This window comes from Pleurodeles waltl, chromosome 4_2 (assembly GCF_031143425.1).
Source record: "Pleurodeles waltl isolate 20211129_DDA chromosome 4_2, aPleWal1.hap1.20221129, whole genome shotgun sequence".
Lineage (NCBI taxonomy): Eukaryota > Metazoa > Chordata > Amphibia > Caudata > Salamandridae > Pleurodeles > Pleurodeles waltl.
In genome coordinates, this window is record NC_090443.1 from 100,450,598 (window position 1) to 100,472,183 (window position 21,586).

The 21,586-nt window shown below is 46.6% G+C and overlaps 1 protein-coding gene across 5 annotated transcripts in view; it reads right to left on the reverse strand.

Annotated features, from left to right (window-relative positions):
- The window catches only part of SCN8A (sodium voltage-gated channel alpha subunit 8), a 554,114-nt gene that overhangs the window by 33,858 nt on the left and 498,670 nt on the right, over positions 1–21,586 (reverse strand). The window lies entirely within an intron of this gene.

Below are 21,586 nucleotides of genomic sequence, written 5' to 3' on the forward strand. Positions count from 1 at the left end.
ACAACAGTTCAAGCGTCAGCTGATCGTTGTGGCCATACCCATAGAAATCTGGACCATGAGTCAACAGCAACTAAAATATATTTGTATGCACCATCAGCTGTCAAAGGACCACAATGGTCCAGGTACACACACACTGCAGTGGTTTGTTGGAAATAAGGGGTGTCTGTGGTGGGCATTCGATGGTGGACCTTTTTTTTTTTTTGACAGATGTCACAGCAAAGGATATTCTGCTTTGTCTGTTTGTATAGACCTGGCCACCAATAGCGTTTTTTATAGTAAAGAAATAGTAGCAGCCACACCTTCATGGGCAGAAGCAACTCCCTCATGTGCCGCTTTTATCAACTCAGACCTTTGGTCTTGGTTGGGGATCACACGATCATCAACACCTAGTATTGGTACTAAGGCAGTATTCACAATAGTTATGCAGTAGGAATATTTGGAATGATATGCCTTCAGTAATGGCTTGCAATCAGTCGAAGCTTTCACAGCAGTGCATGTTTCACCCTCCAGCCTTGTTTGAAAGCAAGTAATTGCAGCAACAGAAGCCATAGCTACTGCTGACTTGGCCGCTTCATCATCCATTGTATTGCCTGTAACATGTATTCCTATACGTTGGTGTTCCAATGTATGGACTACATGGAAATTGGGTAGCGTTTCTTTCAGATCCACTCCTTTCCCCCACAGTAACTTGTGTTTGATGGTGTAGCTTTTTGAATCTCTGAACCCATTCTGACGCCAGTAATGCAGATATTCATTGAAGGACTGGACACAATAGTATGAATCAGACTATTAATGTTAGTTGTTCTGGATCCGTGTGTTCAAGTGCCATAACCAGAGCCTTGATCTCTGCTAATTGTGCAGTACAGTCTCCTAAGGTCTGTGTGTAACTATTTTGTGGAAGGAATTCATGCAGCCACTCACAGCCGTGCAAGCAGTGGAGTGGTGGTATTCAGTGCCAAAGGCTAGTTGGGCTGATACATCAGTGTAAATAATTGTTTGATATTTATCAATAGGCAAAGTGTTTGCTGGTATTGGACATTCCATTTTGTATTGAAGAAATACTGGTTTGTAATTTTGGGTAAAAAATGTAATCAACATAAGTGGCCATCAGGGAGGTTGCCCATTGGATCCAGCGTGAATGTAATGCTCTCGCATTTGGAACGCTGACCTTTGTGAAAGCCTCAAGGTCTGGGATTGGAGAGATGACAATAATGCATTTCCCCTGAGCTAGAGGTCTCTCTTTAGTGACAGCCACCAGAACAGCAGTCAGAATCTTTTCTGTGGAAGCAAAGTGATGTTCAGCTTTGAAGTACAAGTGTGATTTGTATGCAGTAGGGACAGTATCACCCTCATTAAATGTTGCATAGGTGAATCCGATGGCACCAGCAATTACTCTGATGAGCAAATGTTTTTTGTTGTCCCTTGCGGGTAAGTGTTTTGCTTCAAGCATGTCTTGCTGCAATGCTCTGAGAATGCGTGTGTTCGACTGACCAAATATTTAATTGAAACGTCTGGGCATATTAAATCATGTAATGGTTTAATGCGTTGAGGCATACTCTGGAATGTAAGTTCTGCCAAAGTTGAAAAAGCCCAACAATGACTGGAGCTTTCTTATGGTATTTGGTGGCTGCAATTGTGCAAATTTTTCAAGAAGGTGTGGCGCTAGGCTCTTGCTTTCATCTGATAATTCGTATCCCAAAAATAGGACACTGAGCAAGGCCATTTTTGTCTTCTTAAAAGAAAAGCTAGCTGAATTTGGTAAATCCCACAACTATGTGGGCCACCCATTTTAGACAGTGAATAAGATCATACATTAGGTAGATGTCGTCGACATAGGACAACGATTCAGGGTTAAGGTTAAGTAAAATGGATGTTACACTTGTATGAGAACAGTCCTGGGCTGTTCTCAAACCTTTTTGGGAGCCTACAAAATTTTTCTGCATGCCTAAAGTGCTAAATGCTGTTACAGCCCTACTTTCAGGCACTATATTTTGGCAGAAAAGTTGTTGGAAATATGCAACGTTGTTTTGTATTTTTTGTGCACTATATTATTATCGAGTGATGTGCTATGTCCATTTTGGATAGCAAATGTGCGTGTATGACTGTTTAAATGTCATGTCATTCTAAGACTTTTCTATAAGAATGGCCCGGCTTAGCAACGGTAAACAGGGGATTATTCATTGGTGAGATTCACGGCTCAATTACACCCTGGTACTCTGTGCGAGAATGTCTCTCACAGGTATTTTATCTTCATGCTTAATAGAATATTGAGGTTCAAGCTGTGGTTGGGACCTAATTGGTAGGGAGAGCCTTTGTCCCACTCAATGTTATTGCGATACAGGCCCGGGGCCTGTGACAATGCCCAATCAAATGCGTACAACTCTTAACTCTACAGGAACCAGGGTCGAGAAGGAAGGTTTAATAATTACCCCAGTGGGACTTCACAGACAATTCTGGCAGTCAATCTTTTTCGGCTAACAAAATGTCATATGCCAGTTAATCGTTTCCAAAATACAATATCAATCATGCGCTCAAAGTTTTCCTCTAATTGTATTTTCATTTTATATACCCTATTGGAGGGGGGGGGGGGGGGGGGGGGCAGACGTGCATGTCTGTAGACTCTCCTTCTAAAAAGTTATTAGTTACTTTCACCTCCAAATGCTCTTGAAGATTCCAGCAAACTATTGTGACCTCTGCTGCACCGTCTAGCAGAGCCAATGCCCATTTCCTGTTCAATAAAAAAAACATCTTACGTGCCATTTCTTTCAGAAATAGCGGTCACCTTCTTTTTAAATTGTATTTTTTTTTGTGGAAGTTTCTCTTTTCTTAATTGAAACTTCTGATGAGCGTTGTGAATAATGTTTTGGTTTCATGTAATCAGTTCGGTAGTCTGATCACGCACCTCTCACTACGTTTATCCGGTGAGTCCTGAAAGCAAAGGGATTGACGTGTATCAGTATATTGATATCTATTAGGAGTTTTTATATTATCCCCATTTCTTAAGTTGCAGTGTTTCTCATGGGTCTCAGTGAGTGTGGATTTTCCAGTCTTTCTTAGATGTTTGTTTTTGTTTATCCCAGCATTTTATAGTACCCTCGGTTGCTTGCTTGGTAGAATCCTTATTGGATTTACCCTGTAATTGGGGTTTACTAGGGCTGGCTCCCAGACTATCCCAACCTATACTTTAATAGGTTTTGGCAATAATTTTAGGCAGCTTGCGTTCTTGATCCTAGGGAGGAACATTCTGAGCTGAATACCACTGCCAGTGCTACTGCTTCCCTTTAAGGCTACTTAATATTATTGAGGCACTGTAGCAAAATTGCATTCCTAAATCCAGGGCTGGGGCAGCCCCGTATTCATATTGAATTTGTTTTAACACTTCAGAAAGATTGACAAGTGTTGGTGTACCATGTGCAGTAATGTAGTGCGTGGCAAATACTGTGCCCCATGTGGTACAGTTATTCACTGAGGGAACCATCCCAAGTGGCAAGTATATAATGAGAACTGTGTTTATCTTGGGGTCCCATATGGGGAAACAGTGCTTCCAGCACCTTTATTTTTTGAGCGAACCAAAACTGAATTTCTTCACATTTTACAGGTACCTTACCCATAATCAAATGCACCGTTGCAGGGTTAAATACCTGGTGTGACAGCGTGCAGTTGAACTGCAGCAGCTCGTGCTGAGTTAGCATTTAATATTTACATAACAAATTGTACTAAGAGTCTATATATTGCTACAAGTTCAATGTATAAACAGTGAACCTTGGCTACCGCCAAGTTGCATATAACAGGATGTGGTGCCTGTGCGGCCAATTGTGGCCAGGTAGGACCTTCATTACTCAAATGACCTAGCCTAACATGAAAGGTTGTATGTGGTAGGGCACCATCAAGCCAGGGTATTTCTATATATGTGTGTGCTCTGTTTTGTACTGGTGCATTAGCATGTGTGTAATGATGAAACACATATGTTTCTGTGAAGTGGCAAAGATTCTGGTGTTCGACTTTGTACCGACAACAATATATCGTACAACCTTGAGCAAAGCACAGAACAAAAATGTCTAGCTAAAAAGAATGAAAACAGTTTCTAGGCTAAAAAGTGAATAATAGAAATAAATCACTGCAGAATGAAGCTTCTGCCCGGAAAATAAACTTATCATTAGGCTAAAGGGCACAAGCTGCAAGGCTATGGCTAACTTAATGTGCCCAGAACATACTGCTAAAATAACCTCACAACAACTGTTCCATGTCAAGATTCTAATCATGATACACATTTAGGTGGTCACTTCACTTGTGAGAGGGACCTTTTATTATCAGTGGGTAGTGAGTTGTAGGTCCCATCTTGCCATACAGAGTTTTACTGTGTGATATGCACTCTGTTTCTTCATTTATTCCTTACCAATTCTCCCCCCTCCAACTTTCAATAGTGTACAGGGAGAATCGGCTGAGACTTGACACTCATCAGGTGTGGTAGTGAAAGTACACCTGTGACCGAATTTCTCCTTGCTCCCCCTCTGTGCCTCTTTTCGTTTATTCTTTGTAATGCCTAATAGACTTTTCATCCTTGGCGTGGTCTCCCTTAACGTTTTGCCTCTGCTTCCCAGGTTGTTGATGTGTGCTGGACTCTCTTTTTGCTGTTTTTGTTACTCTGGGCACTTTACCACTGCTAACCAGTACTAAAATGCAAGTGCTCCTATACAAAATGTGTATGTAATTGGCTTATACATGATTGGCATTTGATTTACTAGTAAGTCCCTAGTAAAGTGCACTAGAGGTGCCCAGGGCCTGTAAATCAAATGCTACTAGTGGGCCTGCAGCACTGAATGTGCCACCCACATTAGTAGCTCTGTAAACATGGCTCAGACCTGCTACTGCAGTGTCTGTGTGTGCAGTTATAAACTGTCCATTCGACTTGGGAAGTTTACCGACTTGCCAGGCCTACACCTTCCATTTTCTTACATGTAAGGAACCCCTAAGGTAGCCCGAAGGGCAGGATGCAGTGTATGGTTAAGGTAGGACATATAGTAATGTGTTTTATATTTTCTTGCTTAAACCATTTCTGTCACTCTGCCTGTTTGTGGATTCCCTGTCTGGGTCAGTTTCACAGTTGGGCTGGTTGCACCTCTCACTAGACAGTGACATAAAAGGAGCTGGGAGCCTGCATATCCTGATGAGCCATCTGTGCTAGGAGGGAGGGAAGAAGTGGTCACTCACACCTGAAAGGGCTGCGTCTGTCCGTACACAATGCAATCCCCAACCCCCTGGTGTGTGTATCTGGGGCCTGGCCTGGGCAAGGAAGGATTTCACAAACAAGGGAGACTTTCATTTGAAGTAAGCCTACTTCAAAGGACAAAATGGGTATAAGAAGGGCACCCAAAACCACAGACTTTAGAACACTTCTGGAAACCAAGAGGAACCTCTGCCTGGAGAAGGGCTGAAGAGCTAAGGAAGAAGAGCTGCCCTGCCTGAGACTGATTTGTGGAGCTATCCTGCAGTTACTGCTTCTGCAAGAGTAAGAAGACAAAGACTGGACTTTGTGTGCCTTGCATCTGGTGAAGATCTCCAAGGGCTTGATTTACAGCTTGCCTACTGTTGTTTGAAGTCTCAGGGACAGCAAAGACTTCTCTCTGCCAGCACCTTTGGAGAGACTCCTTCTCTGCCAAGTGGTGCCCATCCAATTCCTGGGACCCTGAAAGGAGAAGCTGGCAGCCTAAGTGGAAGAAATCCACGCACAGAACGCTGTGCGGGGAAAAGATCGACACAACTCTGATCTGCGGCTGAAAAATCGACGTGCCGCCAGCTTTGCGGCTGAAAAATAGACGCTCGTCTGCAAGATAGACACCTGGGGCTGGAGAAACGACGCACAGTATCGCTGACAGAGGCTGGTGGGATCGCAACCCGCGCTGCGTGGTTTTCGGATCATCGTGCAGCTGGATTTCTGACGCAAACACCGCTGGGCGTGTAACAACAACACAAGGCCTGCCCGGACCCGAGAGTGCTGACTGGATCGACGCATCGTTCTCCTGCAGAGAGAAGAAACAGCGCACGCCAACCCGACTAAAGGAGAAACGACACAAGGTATTCGCTCATGAGTGATATCGACTCATTGCAAGCACCTTTTGATGCACACTCGCCCATGAGGGGTTATTTTTGACGCACCCAAGGTACAATTTCACGCTAACAGTGTTAATGTGTGTTTAAAATTACATGAAGACTCTTTTTGCATTTTTAGTGATAACTTGACTTGTGTATTATGGATATTTGTCGTTTTGGTCTTGTCTAGATAAATACTTCCTATTTGTCTGAACCTGTGTTGTGTCATTTTGTGGTGTTTTCATTAAGTTACTGTGTGTGTTGGTACTGCTCGTGCCAAGCTACCACGGGGTAAGCAGGGATTAGCTGAGGGTGAGTCTTTCACCCCAACTAGAGTGAGGGTCCTTGCTTGAACAGGGGGTAACCTGACTGTCAACCAAAGACCCCATTTCTAACATTGGTGATCAGCGGTTGGGATTGGAGTTGTATTTGTACTTGACATACCGTGATTAAATGTACACTACTGTTTTGAGTGCAGACCACTACGTGACCACATACCACTTGTCTTGTGATTTTTGATTTTACTCTTTTGCTTGGATTTTTCCCTACATCGATATTTTGTGGTAATCTTTGATTGACTTCTGAACTTCATTTGGGAACTTGTTTCTGCCTTTTTGGAACTTTGCACTTTTGTTGACTTTTCATCATGTCCCAATCTGGAGATGCATCAGTTAGAGCTGCTTTTGACCTAGAGAAATTGGATAGCTATACCAAGGCTCAGTTAAAGCAGTTCTGTAAAGGTTTTGACTGTCCCATTAAGAGCTCATCCAAGAAGGAGGAGCTGCAAAAAGCCCTGAGGGCCTGGGTGACAGCCAAGAGCACTGAAGGGCACACAGAGGATGAGGAGGAGGAAGAGCATTCCATACACAATGGTATTGTGGGTGGGCCTGTTATGTCCAGGGAGAGGGTCTCCAGGGCAGGTGGCATTGTCTCATCTAAGGGTCTGACCCCTGAAGAATTGCAGGATACACAGGCAGAGAGGGAGCACCAGAGGGAGTTGGAGAAAATGAGGATGGCCATTAAAGAGAAAGAAATGTTGTTGGCTTATGAGCTCAGCATGAGGGAGCTGGATCAGAGGAGCCAGTCTAGTAGGGATGGTGGCACCCACATCACAGTGCAGCCTGAAAGGAGGATGCACATTCCTAAATAACTTGTGAAGGACTTGTAAAAGGGAGGGCAACATACTTGTGGCTTAAGGGGTATGAGTCTGCTCTCTCTATGAATCTGGTCCCTGAAGCTAATTGGGCGGAGGGTCTGTGGAAGCACCTTGAGGTAGAGGGAAGGGATACACTGACAGCCTTAGGGGCTGCTCAGAATCTCACCTACACTATCATGAAGGATGCCCTACTCAAGATGTGGTCTCACCCCTGAGCAGTATAAGGATAAGTTTAGGTCCTACGAGAAGAAGGCATCCCAAACATGGTTGGAATGTATTGATTCTTATTGCAGGTCACTAGATGGTTGGGTGAAGGGCAGTAAGGTAACTACGTATGAGGGGCTTTACAATCTGATTGCTTGGGAGCACTTGTACAGTTTATGTTTTCCCGAGCTGCACCAGCACCTGATTGACAGCAAGCTGACTGATCCCAGGAAGCTTGCGCAGGAAGCAGACCGCTGGGAGAGCACCAGGGTCCAAAAGAGGTATGGTGGAGACCACGCCATGGGTGGGCAGGGTCCCTCTCAGAAGAAAAGGGGGGGTAAATGGTAAACAGGGGAGTTCTCTAAAGGGCCCCAAACTGACTCCCAGGGTAAGGATTCCCAGCCCCCCAGTGAGAAGAGGCCATGGTTCTCCAAAAGGAAGCCAGTGGCAGGTGGTCCCCCACGTAAGTGCTATGTATGTGACCAGGTGGGTCATGTGAGGTGGACCCCAAATGCCCCAGAAGTACACAGGCACCCACTGGTGCGCCGTCCAGGGTTTGGCCAGTGTAGCGCTTGGGGAGGAGTTGGTTCCAGGTGGGTGGGAGCCAGCTGAGATGACCCTTTTCTCACTAGGGGGCAGTGAGATGGTCCAGAGAACCCTCATGCCTGAGAACACTAAGAAGTACAAGCAGTGGGTGACCATCAATGGACAGAGGGTAGAGGCTCAGAGACACAGGAGCCAGTGTGACTACAGTGAGGAGTCACCTGGTGTCTGAAGAGCAGATTGATCCCCGGGTACTTCACCAAGTAGTTGCAGTGGACAACTCAGAGCACCTGTGCAGAGTGGCGCAGGTTCCCTTTGAATTGTGGGGGGATCTCAGGTTCCATGAAGGTAGCTGGGAGTCCAACCATGCCTGTTGATTGTTTGCTAGGCAATGACCTGGAGGATTCCCCTTGGAAGGAGGTGGAACACAGGTCTCACTTGAAGATGTTGGGTCTACCTAGGTGGGTATGCGTATCCACCTGGTCAATGGCAGCCCATCAGGGTAGTCAAGAACCCCTGGAGCCTGAAACTGTGGCCCATGGTACCACCAAGAGGAGGAAGGGCAGGGGCGCGGGAAACCGGCCCCAGAAGTTCCCATGGTCCGGGAAGAGGCGGAGCCTGAGGGTGACGCCCCGGAGCCTACAGGGGAACAGGTGGCTGAACTAGGTGACGTCTCTGAGTTGTTGCAGTGGCAGCAGGCAGGGGGGTCCACCAGGGAAACATTCTGTGCAGCATAGAGGACATGCCCTACTCTGGAGGGTTTGCAGCAGCAGGCTACAGACCCGGCGGCTGGCAAGGAGCCAGGATCACACCTGATTTATTGGGAGGATGACCTCCTGTATAATGAGCCTAAGGTTCCTGAGCCTGAGTCAGCCCGTGTGCTGGTGGTACCCTAGTGCTTCAGGGCCTTCTTACTGGGGTTGGCTCAAGATGTGCCTTTAGCAGGACTCTTGTGGCAGGACAAGACCTTTGAGAGGCTTGTCACCCACTTTTACTGGACCATAATGCGCAGGCACTCAGATGCCCGTTGCAGGTCTTGCCAGACAAGTGACAAGAGGGGGAGGAAATGTAAGGCTCCCCTCCAACCTTTATCTTTTGTCAGTACTCCCTTTGAAAGGGTAGGGATTGACATTGTGGGGGCTCTGGATCCCAAGACAGCCATGGGCAATTGGTTCATCCTGGTCTTGGTGGACCATTCCACCCGGTAACCAGAAGCCAGTCCTTTGAGATCAATCCCTTCCCCTGTGGTGGGTTGTGCTTTGATGGGGGTTTTTATCCGCATGTGGTTCCTCAAGGAAGTGGTATCTGATAGGGGTACCAACTTCATATCCTCATATATGAAGTCTCTGTGGAAGTAGTGTGGGGGTAACCTACAAGTTCACACCCCTTACCACCCCCAAAGTAATAGTTTGGTTGAGAGATTCAACTGCACCTTGAAAGACATGATCATGGTCCTGTCGGGGCCCTTGAGGCAGAAGTGGGACGTCCTCTTGCCATGCCTTCTTTTTGCCTACAGGGAGGTGCCTCAAAAGGGACTTAGGTTTAGTCCCTTTGAGCTGATCTATGGCCACCCTGTGAGGGGACCTAGAAGTCTTGTTAAGGAGGCTTTGGAAAAAGCTCCTAGTAAACCCCCCAGGATGTATTCAGTTACATGCTGGCTTTGAGAAACCAGACTGCTCGCTTCAGGAGTCTCACACAGGAGAACCTGGAAGCAAGCCTGGAGGACATGAAACGCTGGTATGACCAGAATGCCACTCTGGTAGAGTTTCAACCTGGACACAAAGTTCCACATGGGAGGAATACCTGCAAACCTCTGGGGAGTGTTAGAGGCCCTGCAGAAGGCAGGTCTCACTATTAAGGCAAGCAAGTGCCAAATAAGGCAGGGTTCTGTGGTGTACTTAGGACACCAGGTAGGGAGTGGCCAGGTGGCACCCTACAGCCAAAAATTGACAGCATTCTGGCTTGGGAGCCTCCCAAGATCCACACTGAAGTGAGAGCCTTCTTAGGTCTCACAGGATACTACAGGAGGTTTGTCAAGGGTTATGGTACCATTGTTACCCCCTTGACGGAGATGAATTCTAGGAAGCAACTCAGGAAAGTGATCTGGACAGAGGCTTGCCAGAATGCTTTTGATTCCCTGAAGCCTGTCATGTGCACAGCACCTGTTCTGAAGGCACCTGGCTACTCCAAGGAGTTTGTTGTGCAAACAGATACCTCAGAAATTGGTATTGGAACAGTACTCTCACAGCTTAATGAAGAGGGCCTAGATCAATCCGTAGCCTTCATTAGCAGGAGGTTACTTCCCAGGGAACGTAGGTGGAGTGCCATAGAACGTGAAGCGTTTGCTGTGGTCTGGGTGCTGAAGAAGCTAAGACCCTACTTGTTTGGGACTCACTTCCGGGTTCAGACCGACCACAGGCCCATCAGATGGTTAATGCAGATGAGGGGTGAGAATCCAGAACTGTTGAGGTGGTCCATTTCCCTACAGGGGATGGACTTTACGTCGGAACACCGTCCTGGTACAGAACACACCAATGCTGATGGTCTGTCCAGGTTCTTCCGCCTTAGTGATGAGAACTCCCATGAGATTGGGTAGTTGCTCCCCACTTTCAGCTGGGGGAGGGGGGGACACATGTTAGATTTTTGTTATCCTTGATGTGGTCTCCCTTAACCTTTTGCCTCTGTTTCCCAGGTTGTTGATGTGTGCTGGACTCGGTTTTCGTTACTCTGGGCACTTTACCACTGCTAACCCATGCTAAAGTGCAAGTGCTCCTATACAAAATGTGTATGTAATTGGCTTATCCATGACTGGCAGATTTGATTTACTAGTAATCCCTAGTAAAGTGCACTAGAGGTGCACAGGGCCTGTAAATCAAATGCTACTAGGGGGCCTGCAGCACTGGTTGTGCCACCCACATTAGTAGCTCTGTAAACATGGCTCAGACCTGCCACTGCAGTGTCTGTGTGTGCAGTTTTAAACTGTAAATTCGACTTGGCAAGTGTACCCACTTGCCAGGCCTAAACTTTCCCTTTTCCTACATGTAAGGCACCCATACGTTAGGCCCTAAGTAGCCCCAAGGGCAGGGTGCAGTGTATAGTTAAGGTAGGACATATAGTAATGTGTTTTAGATGTCCTGACAGTGAGATACGGCTACGTTAGTTTTTCACTGTTGCAAGGCCTGTCCCTCTCACAGGTTAACATGAGGGCTATGTTTATCTATGATTAAAGTGTAGATTCCCTTTGGGAGCGGATAGACATATGGCGTTTGGGGTCTCTGAGCTCACAATTTAAAAATACATTTTTTATTAAAGTTGATTTTAGGATTGTATGTTTGAAAACGCCATGTTTAGAAAGTGAGCATTTTCTTGCTTAAAGCATTTCTTTGACTCTGCCTGTTTGTGGATTCCCTGTCTGGGTCAGTTTGACAGGTGGGCTGGTCGCACCTCTCACTAGACAGTGACACAAAAGGAGCTGGGGGTGTAGCCTGCATATCCTAATGAACTATCTGTGCTAGGAGGGAGGGAATGAGTGGTCACTCACACCTGAAAAGGCTGTGTCTGCCCTTACACAATGCAGTCTCCAACCCCCTGGTGTGTGTCTGGGGCCTCGCCTGGGCAAGGAAGGATTTCACAAACTAGAGACTTTTCCTTGAAGTAAGCCTACTTCAAAGGGCAAGATGGGTATACGAAGGACACCCAAACCACAGATTTTAGAAACTTCGGGAAACCAAGAGGAACCTCTGCCTGGAGAAGAGCAGAAGAGCTGTGGAAGAAGAGCTGCCCTGCCTGTGACTGTTTTTTGTGGAGCTATCCTGCAGTTGCTGCTTTTGCCAGAGTAAGAGGGCAAAGACTGGACTTGGTGTGCCTTCCATCTTGTGAAGATCTCCAAGGGCTTGATTTAGAGCTTGCCTCCTGTTGTTTGAAGTCTCAGGGACAGCAAAGACTTCTCTCTGCCAGCACCTGGAGTCTCTGGAGAGACACCTACTCTGCCAAGTGGTGCCCATCCAGTTCCTGGGACCCTGAAAGGAGAAGCTGGCAACCTAAGAGGAAGAAATCCACACACAGAACGCTGTGCGGGGAAAAGATTGACGCAACTCCGATCTGCATCTGAAAAAACGCCACGCCACCGGCTTCGTGGCCGAAAAAACAATGCTCGCCTGCAACGAGACCCGCAGATCGACGCCCGGGGCTGGAGAAACAACGCACAGCATCGCTGACGGAGGCTGGTGAGATCACAACCTGCGCTGCACGGTTTTCGGATCATCCTGCAGCTGGATTTCTGACACAAACATTGCTGGGCGTGTAAAAACAACGCAAGACCTGCCTGGACCCGACAGTGCTGACTGAATCGATGCATCGAAGTAATGACGCACGATGACCTGACTAACGGAGAAACAACAAAAGGTCTCGCTCGTGAGTGATATCGACGCATCGCAAGTCCCTTTTGAAGCACACTCGCCCGTGCGGGGTTATTTTTGACACACTCAAGGTACATTTTCACACTAACAGTGTTAGTGTGTGTTTAAAATTACACGGAGACTCTTTTTGCATTTTTAGTGATGACTTGTGTATTGTGGATTTTTGTTGTTTTGGTCTTGTCTTGTTTAGATAAATATTTGCTATTTTTCCAAACCTGTGTTGTGTCATTTTGTAGTGTTTTCATAAAGTTATGGTGTGTGTTGGTATAAATACTTTGCACCTAGCACTCTGAAGTTAAGTCTACTGCTTGCGCCAAGCTACCAAAGGGGTTAGCTGAGGGCGAGTCTTTTATCCTGACTAGAGTGAGGGTCCTTGCTTGAACAGGGGGGTAACCCGACTCAAGGAAAGACCCCATTTCTAACAATGCCAAATTATATTCCTCTCACCTCCCAATAATTTTGTTTTCTGTAGTGATTCCTGACCCACGATTACACTTATTGGATAATTATTTGCAGTGATTCCCCCTTCTTTGTCATTTTCTGCTGTTTTTACACCTTTTCCCATTTACTTTTGTTGCATGCTTTTGGCCTTGGTGGTGCAGCTGTTTGCCTCTCCACATTGGGCTAAGGAAATTGCAGAATTATACTTCCTTTTTTTTCAGTGTGAATCACGCAGGTGTTAGAGTTAAGGTGCAATATCAGCGCAAATGGGTAGGCACATCTGCATTTAATTTGTCACTGGAATTAACTTGTGCTCTCAGTCGGTGAGTTTCTTTTGGTCAATGTATTCTGTGAAATGTCATGGTAGGGTTGAATTACACACTGTTCGATTTTGAATTCATCTCTTTTCCTTGACTGATGTAGAATTGTTTCTTTCAGACTGGAGTTGGCCAACTTCACAATGATAACACCTGACCAGTGGTCTGCATGGTAATGATGTTGGCCCACTTGATTTGCTTTATATGTATGGAGAAGGCCTCACCACCTTCCAGGACTTGATTAAAAAAAATGTCTTGCTGAACGTCTCAATGTGTTTGTGTGCTTAATATTCTGATGTCATCTCTCCCTGATTGGTCTACTACATCATCGCATTTACCGCTCAAGATTGCCAGCTCCTTAGTTACTTTGTCCATCTTTGTGTTCAGGTCAGCCACGTCTGTTGTTTCCTTGCTTTTGCACGGATTCTGTCCCCTAGTGTTTGAAAGTCTTTTGCACTCACGGTTGAGTTTTAATTTCTGTCTGTAAAGAGGCTATTTTTTCAATGAAGATCTTGCTTATTTTCTCTTGAAGGTTTTGCAAGCCAGTCATGAAGCCATCCTTTGCGAGTGCATTTTGATCGCTTTTCTAGTTTGCCATGGTGAGCATTGGCTGTGTAGATTTGCTTTTTAATGGAGGTTGGCTGCTGTCTTTTTTTGTGTTGAGCCTGGTCCCAGAAAGTTTTAGGTCACAGTGTTTCTCTTTTTGTGAGGCTCTCCTCATTGGATGTTGGTAAGCATTAGATTGGGGTGGGTGGGGGTACTGCCAGAGTGGTGTCCACAGTAGTTAACACAAGTTTAGCAAGTTCATAGGTGTTTCAGGAGGCATTGGTCCTGCAGGCGGTATTTGTGCTTATTGTGCATGTGTTTTTCACTTGCCTTCAGGTCTTCCATGATGACTTCTCTTAGGTTGTTGAGCCTCTGCCAGCTCTCAGCCCCTCCGGGCATTCTCCATCTTCTGGAGGGTGCTGATATCTCTGCATGTGGCTGTGGAGGCTTAGCTTGCAACTTGAGGCCAGTAACTGGTCTTACTTTGTTGAAGCCATATGGTGTTAAAGCTGGCCATCACACTTTGTTGTTTGTCCGGCTATCTTGTTGCCTTTCTCAGGCTGTTTCTTGACCTGGGGTTGTCGTCGTCGCTTTTGTCTTGATGTGGTTTCAGAGGTATATATCAACATCATCTGAGAGTTAACGTGGCATTTAAGGTAGCTGTGAGAAGGAATATACAGAGGCCTCAACCGGTGCCCCTCCCCGATGCATTCACATCCCAATAAACTTGGTTTAAAGACATAATTACTCTCTCCAAATCATACCCAGAAGAATATCTACATACAAAAGGATTACTAGAATACTTTTTACAATATATTTTCTGTGCATTTGGTTGAAAACACCATTGTTATTAATTTTTAAATAAAACCTAAAAGGAAGTAAATCTTCCAAAAAGGATGCACATACACAGACACACAAAAACCCAAACACAATCCCAAGCTGACACTACATCCTTACAAATTATAGACTCTATCAACATTCCCATCATGCAGTGCATGGTCATTCACTCTGCTTGACCTTTAAGGTAGCCCAGTGAACGCATCTTGGCATCAGTGAGAAATTCTAGATATGTTTTGAAAGCACATGAAGGCAGGTGTGAGGTATATCAACACGGAGAGAATAAGTATGACAGAGAACTAGAATTACATTTAACATTTTCTTCTTAGTCATGAGATTCTTCCTTGTATCAGCACAATAAACAGCAGAATAATGTAACCAGCTGAATACGCCCTTGCCTTTTGCATAGGATGCAAAAGCATAAGAAGCAAAAGAAATATAAGTAAAGAAAAAATAAGTTACCTTGTCAGGCAGGATCCACTAGAGTATCAGAGTCAATTCAGTAGTGCTTACCAAACACACCAACCAATCTCCAGCTGATCACTTTAAAGATGTCTGACATGGTCCCATCCTTCATGAGAGCAGCAACAGTTGCTTGTCCTCTTACTGAAAGTGTTCTAGGTTTACCAGGAAGATGTTGGTTTGCTTTCTGGTAGCATGCAATGATGCAGTACACTGTACTTCATAATACAGTCTGCTTTGTAGAAGTCATTCCTGTGCAAATAATCCTGCAATTGACAAATGGTTGTGTAGAATGTCCTAACCCTTTTTTCTGTTTCAATTTTTTATCTCTGATCCCTTTCAATATCCAAAGTAATGGAAGGCCCTTTCACTGGAGAAGGGCCTGGGAAAACTAACAAGGGAATTTATTTCACTGATATAATAACCTGAGATACATTTTGGAAAGCGTGAAGGATGAGTTCTTAGGAATAATTTGGTGCGAAAGAGCAAATATATTTACCAACTCCATTAATCATTTTGAACTAGTACATCTGTTGCAAAACAATCAGCATCAGAAAACGTTTTACCTTGTTGTTGCACATGTTCTAATCTATATGCCTATCATAGAATTTACATTATAAATCTGAATACAGCATGACATGACCCGTTTCATTCAAACAGTCTTACCCATTTCAGTACCACAGTCAGTCTTTTCTATTTTGTTTCCCTTCCCAGCCTGTTGGATACTAACATGGCCTTCCAACTTTACTTCTCTAACTCTTGTTATCTCCAAACTTCCAACTCTGAATGTTCAGGTCCTTGTGTCAGTCGGCTCTGATAGACACCCTATTAATTATCAGTAGTCAGCTATCTCTGCCTAAGTCCTCACATCTTTTCTAGTGGGTGTCATTAGCAACTTCTTCACTGAGGCCCATTCTTTCAAATCTCTCTCCTGGGCCATTGAGATACAGCCACTGAAAGGCTAACTTGCTCTTCGCTAGCACAGTGACAAGGACCTCAAATGTTTACTTGACCTTACTCTTTTACAAATTGGGTAACATGTCCAGTAGGCAATGCTTTACAAAGACTACTGGTATGGTGCATGAAAGAACAACATTTAATGCTCTACTGTGCAGAGAGCATCAAGATCATTCACATTCGTAGCTTGACAAACACAAGGGAAGCGAACTACTCAAAGAAATGCTGTATATTTGATATGTACGTGGGCTGAACCAGTCGGGGCAAGGATGGAGGGACTGCGGTGGCATTATTTTTAAAAGACCAATATTCAGTTCCTAGAGAGGGGAAAGCCTTGCAGCTCAGGGAAACTTCGCCCTAAGACTCAAGAACATTGTACATTGCAGGAATGGTGAAAAATGTTGTAAGAGATGGATTTCTGCTTTAGGCAATGCTGGCAGCATGTTTATAGAAGAAAATAATTGCAGGGTAAATATTGCTACTTAAAAAAAAGATATGAGAGTACTGTCTCTTCCGGAGATCCTGAGGTCGAACAGTTTTTGCAGGCTATAGATACCTCTTTTCTACAACTTAAAGGGATAAGGACTCTTGCTTGGACCCCTAGAAATTTAAATTGGTTGCACTGAAAGTAAATAGAAAAAAGTGAGGCACACATATGTAAGTTACTGTTAATTCAAAACATTTGTTCAATCAGTGGAACGTTGATCTGGACTCTCGAACCTGGGTTCAAACCCTGGCGCCTGCCAGGGAAGTGCTCTCTGGACCTACTCTACAAGATATATGACAGGCTGTCAAGGCCACCGGGGAAGTCCTTGAAACGAAATTTGACACGCTGAGCGCTGACCTAGGCCTTCTGCAGGACGACCACAGGCACCTAGCGAGCACTGTCTGACCTTCACCCGGATGTTGAGGAGATATATGTCAGGATGGTGGCCCTGGAGACCAAGGTACAGGTAATGGAGACCCGTGCAGAAGACTGGGAGAGCAGGTCACGCAGAAATAATATTCAACTTGTGGGAATACCAGAGCGAGCGGAGGGCAGACTCCTTGTCCTTTCCGGAAAAACTGATAATTGAAGAAGTGGCACCACAGGGCCTATCTGCCTTCTATGCCGTGGAGAGATCTCACAGGGTACCAAGCTGACCGCCTCCACCCAGAGCGCAGCCAAGACTGATGGTAGTGAACCTGCTCTACTACAGGGACCGTGACCACATACTAGCCTGCCCCTGGGTAAAGGGTGATATCAGCATAGACAATTAAAAAGTAATGATATTCCCGGACTTCACCAGGGCTGTCCAAAAGCAGCACGCAGCGTTTATGGCAGCTAAACATCGACTGCGGCAACTGGACCTGTCATATGCTATACTATTCCCAGCGCAGCTGTAAGTGATCACACAAGAAGACACACAACTTTTCACAGGCCCTAAGAGGTGTGGAGCTGGTTGGATGCCCATGCTGGACCCAGTGGAGAGACCCAGGGTCGGGCAAAAACTTTGACAAAGAAGGGAAAGAGATGCAGACCCACACCCGACAGGCTTGCTTGACTGGGGTAGGAGGTGCAGCGGGCAGTGCAAGAGGTGGCAGATGTGAGCGGGGAAGGAAGAACCTCACCCTCCCAACTTCAGGAAAAGAATACCAGTGCTCCAGCGCCCCCAGAGTTGATAGCTTGGATGGGCTGACGAATGAAGACCTCTCTAAGATTATATCGCGTACGGCAGAGAACCTCTTAACATCAGACAGTGGCTGGGGGAAGGCGATCACCTTGTGGTGTGCCTTGTGAAATCGGGCTGTACTGATAGCGGCCTCTGGGCACCTCTTGGCAGCCTCATACTAGGGGCGGAAAGCGAACATTTGCGGGCGGAACTAGTGCCTGCCCACGCTCCAGTATTTACATGCACAGGTGGGGACTCAGTGGTCAGAATGTAATTCACTTTATCAGGATGATGCTGGGGTTATTTACTTCATTAACAAAGATGGTGGGGCGAGGACCAGGCAGGGATGGCGATGTAGGTGGGTGGCCAGCTCGAGTTGGGCACAATAGGGTTTCTCCCACTGTTGATTAACTGCTGGTTTTCTAAATGCTTGTTTTGATGAGGGAGGGGATGCTGCTTGTCTTGGGAAAGGGGAGTTTTTGGGGGATTGTATCAGTTATTGTTGAGGAAGACATGCTGTGGTGCATCAACAATGAATAGGCGCCCTATAATGAAGATGACTGCGCAATACATTAAGGGTGGCAGACACCAGACAATGCCCGGTCGGAGACCTTGTCACACAGTGAAAGCATGGCAACCCCAACAACCTATAAGATTATAACCTGGAACATACAGGGGATGTGCTCAATGACCAAGAGGTATAAAGTTCACTCATATCTGCAGTGGAGGGAAGTGCATATAGCCCTACTTCAGGAAACGCATTTAACAGTTGCAGAGGGAGTCGCATTGCAGTAAAGGTGGAAAGGGAGGCTCTTTTACAGGATTTACTCAGTTTTTGCGCTGGTCATCCTTATTTGGATTAGCGCAGGAGTTCCCTTTCAGCACACTGGCCCCATTCTTGATGGGCTTAGTTATAATCCCCGCCTAAAATGACTATCTCTCAGAACTGGTGATGGATCACGCTAACCCTCCCTTACGGGAAACGCCTGCAGCCAGACTATCCCAGGTGTTTCTGCACTGGCAACAGGAGTGGGGGCTGCAAGACTCCTGAAGACATCGGCATATGCAGGGGAGGGATCACTCCTTCACTAATCTACATGATTTCCATGAGCGGCTGGACGTCGTCCTCTGCACTGCTGATGTGCATGAGCGGGAAGCCAGCACAGAGTATTTGCCCCTCACATTGTCTGATCACAACCCCCTACGGGTTGCAATGGGCAAGAGGACAACTGGCAGTGTCAATATGGCGCCCACACTCTCTGGACGATCAGGTCTTCCAAGACCAAATTGGAACAGACCTCCAACAATTTTTTGACAAAAATGCAGGAACTGCAGCTTCCCCACTATCTGAATGGGAAGCCTTTAAGGTGGTGCTCAGGGGGCATTGCTCGGGGAGACCTTGGAGGCTGAGGACTCAGGATGGCTGAGAAGAGACGTCTGGGACATCCGAAGGTATAACTAGAACTCCTAAAGGCACGGGAGAGGATGGCACTGAAAGTGGAAAGACTGCATTGCTTTGACTTTCGCAACTATATGATTAGAGCTCACCCAGAAACGGTCAGGGCTGATTCGCTCCTAGCGTACCTGGCAAACCCAGCTAAACGAGGGTCACCTATTGTGGAGCTAGCCACAAATGAGGGTGGCAGGTTGTACCAGCAGGTTGACACCAACTGGGAATTCCATGACTACTATGCCCCAGCTATATAGCAGAGTCGTAGACTCCTCCGTGCCTGCTGAGTTCCTGGAGGCTCTATGCCTATCCACTCTCACATGAGAGAGGGTAACCGTATTTGGAGAGGAAATAACCATCCAGGAGGTCAGAGCGGACGTAAAAGCCATGACAAGGAATAAAGCACACAGAACTGTAACCGGGTTACCCATAGAATTTTACGCCACATACTCACATGTTCGCCGCCAAGTTGGTGAGCGTATATATTACTGCCAAAAAAGAGCAAATCTTGCTGCAATCCACCAGGGAGGCCCTAGTAATTCCTTTGCTAAAGCCAGAGGAAAGAGCCACATGATAAAGTCCACAGACTGCTCTCCATGTTAAATACGGACTACAAAATCCTGAGCAAAATTTTAGCCACACGTCTCTTGCCACATATGCCGGACTTTATCCACAGGGATCAGGCTAGCTTTATCCCAGGTCGCAGCATTGCTCATAATATAAGATGGCTGTGCATGAACCTGGGGCCGCTCCTCGGGAGGAAGGTAGAGGGTCAATATTGGCAATCAACACTGAAAAGGCTTTTGATAGCCTGGAGTGGCACTTCCTTTATGGTGTAATGGCGCAGGTGGGCCTAGGAGAGGGCTTTATGGCCTGGAGACGCCTTCTGTGCAGTGGCCCGACAGGCAGAGCTCATACAGGCCGCTTGAAATCAGAAAGCTTGGAGGTGGAGAGGAGGACCAGGCAGGGCTGCCCTCTCTCTCTCTCTCTACCTTGCTCTTTGCCTTGGGGATGGTGGCTTTGGCTTGCTGGGCACAGACTGGCTCTGTTAACTGAGGTCTGACAGTAGGTGGCTGCATGCACCACATGGCGCTCTATGTGGAGGACCTGCTTTTGTTTCTCCAGAATGACCAGGGTACCTAGGGAGGAGCCAAGAAGATGCTGGATCGCTATGGATCCTTGTTGGGCCTGAAAGTGAACTGGCAGAAGGCATGCCTGTTCCAGATACACAACGAAGCAGCCCCTGGCGAACCCTGGCCCCCTGATGTGGGAACCTGACTCTTTCCAATACCTCGGAGTCCACATCTATCACACTCCGGAGGACCTGCTGGAAGGCAATGTGGGCAGGGCGATCGGATCACTTCAAGCCAGTACTTCCTTCTGGGTGATACTGCCACTGCCAGTTGCTGGTAGAGTAGCTCTCTTTAAGATGGTGTCACTGCCCCATCTGCTCTACCTCTTTACCACTCTCCCGGTCTGGAAACTGGCTTCTTGCTTCTGTGATATCAATAGGATTGTTATCAAATTTATAGGAGGTCAGGGCAGGCGTAGAGTGTCACTGACCAGCATGCAGCGGCAGACAACAGAGGGAGGTCTGGCGGTCCCAGATTTTGAAGCCTATTATTTCAGGGCACAGTTTCAGTCGCTCATGCAGTGGGTGGCTGGCAGGCAGAGATTGGGTAGAGAAAGGTGGCTCATGGCACCAGAGATGCCCCGGCTATCCTTGCTGCTGCTCTGCCTTCCCCTATCAAACACCAAGGAAACTACTGAATTTAAAGTGATGCGTCATTGTTGGACTCGCAGCCTCAAAAAGGTGCAGATTCATGTCCCCGATCCACTGGATCTGCCACTGCAATACCTTGAGGAGTTGCCCAACAGTGGGTCACGCATGGAACTGCGGCCTAAGAGGAACAACTACAGTGGGAGACCTCTACGAGGAGGAAGTGTTCTTGCCTTTCGACCAATTGCAATTCAGATACTGCATTCCTGTGATGTCATGAGATCGGAGCAGAATTCTACCATATGTTTTGGAGCTGCCCTGAGATAGCTGATTACTGGGGGGAGGTTGTGGAGACACTATCCATTAGCATAGGGTGAGAGGCCCCACCATTGTCTGTTGGGATGGTCCCCTCACACAGCCAAGAGTCACTAGTCACTTTCTGGACTTGGCGTTCTCCCTGGCAAAAAGGAAGATCGAGAGGCACTGGAAAGATCCACGAGGTCCTAGCTCACATACAGTGAAGCGAGAAATTAGGAAATGGGCAGACTATGAGGCAGAAGGGAGGCTCCGTAACTCAAAACAAGGGAAGGTTCCATGGATGCAGCGTGCCAGGGGGATGTTAGTGGACTCCTTGAGGGACACAGAGCAAGACCCACCCAGGGAGAGTTGAAGGCTCCCATCACAAATGCTACTACTCAATTGCGGGTAAAGGACCCCCAGACTGTTGTCGGAGACTGGGGCTGGGCACACCTCCAACTAGTAATCATCCCCACAAAGGGAAGGAAAAGCAGGG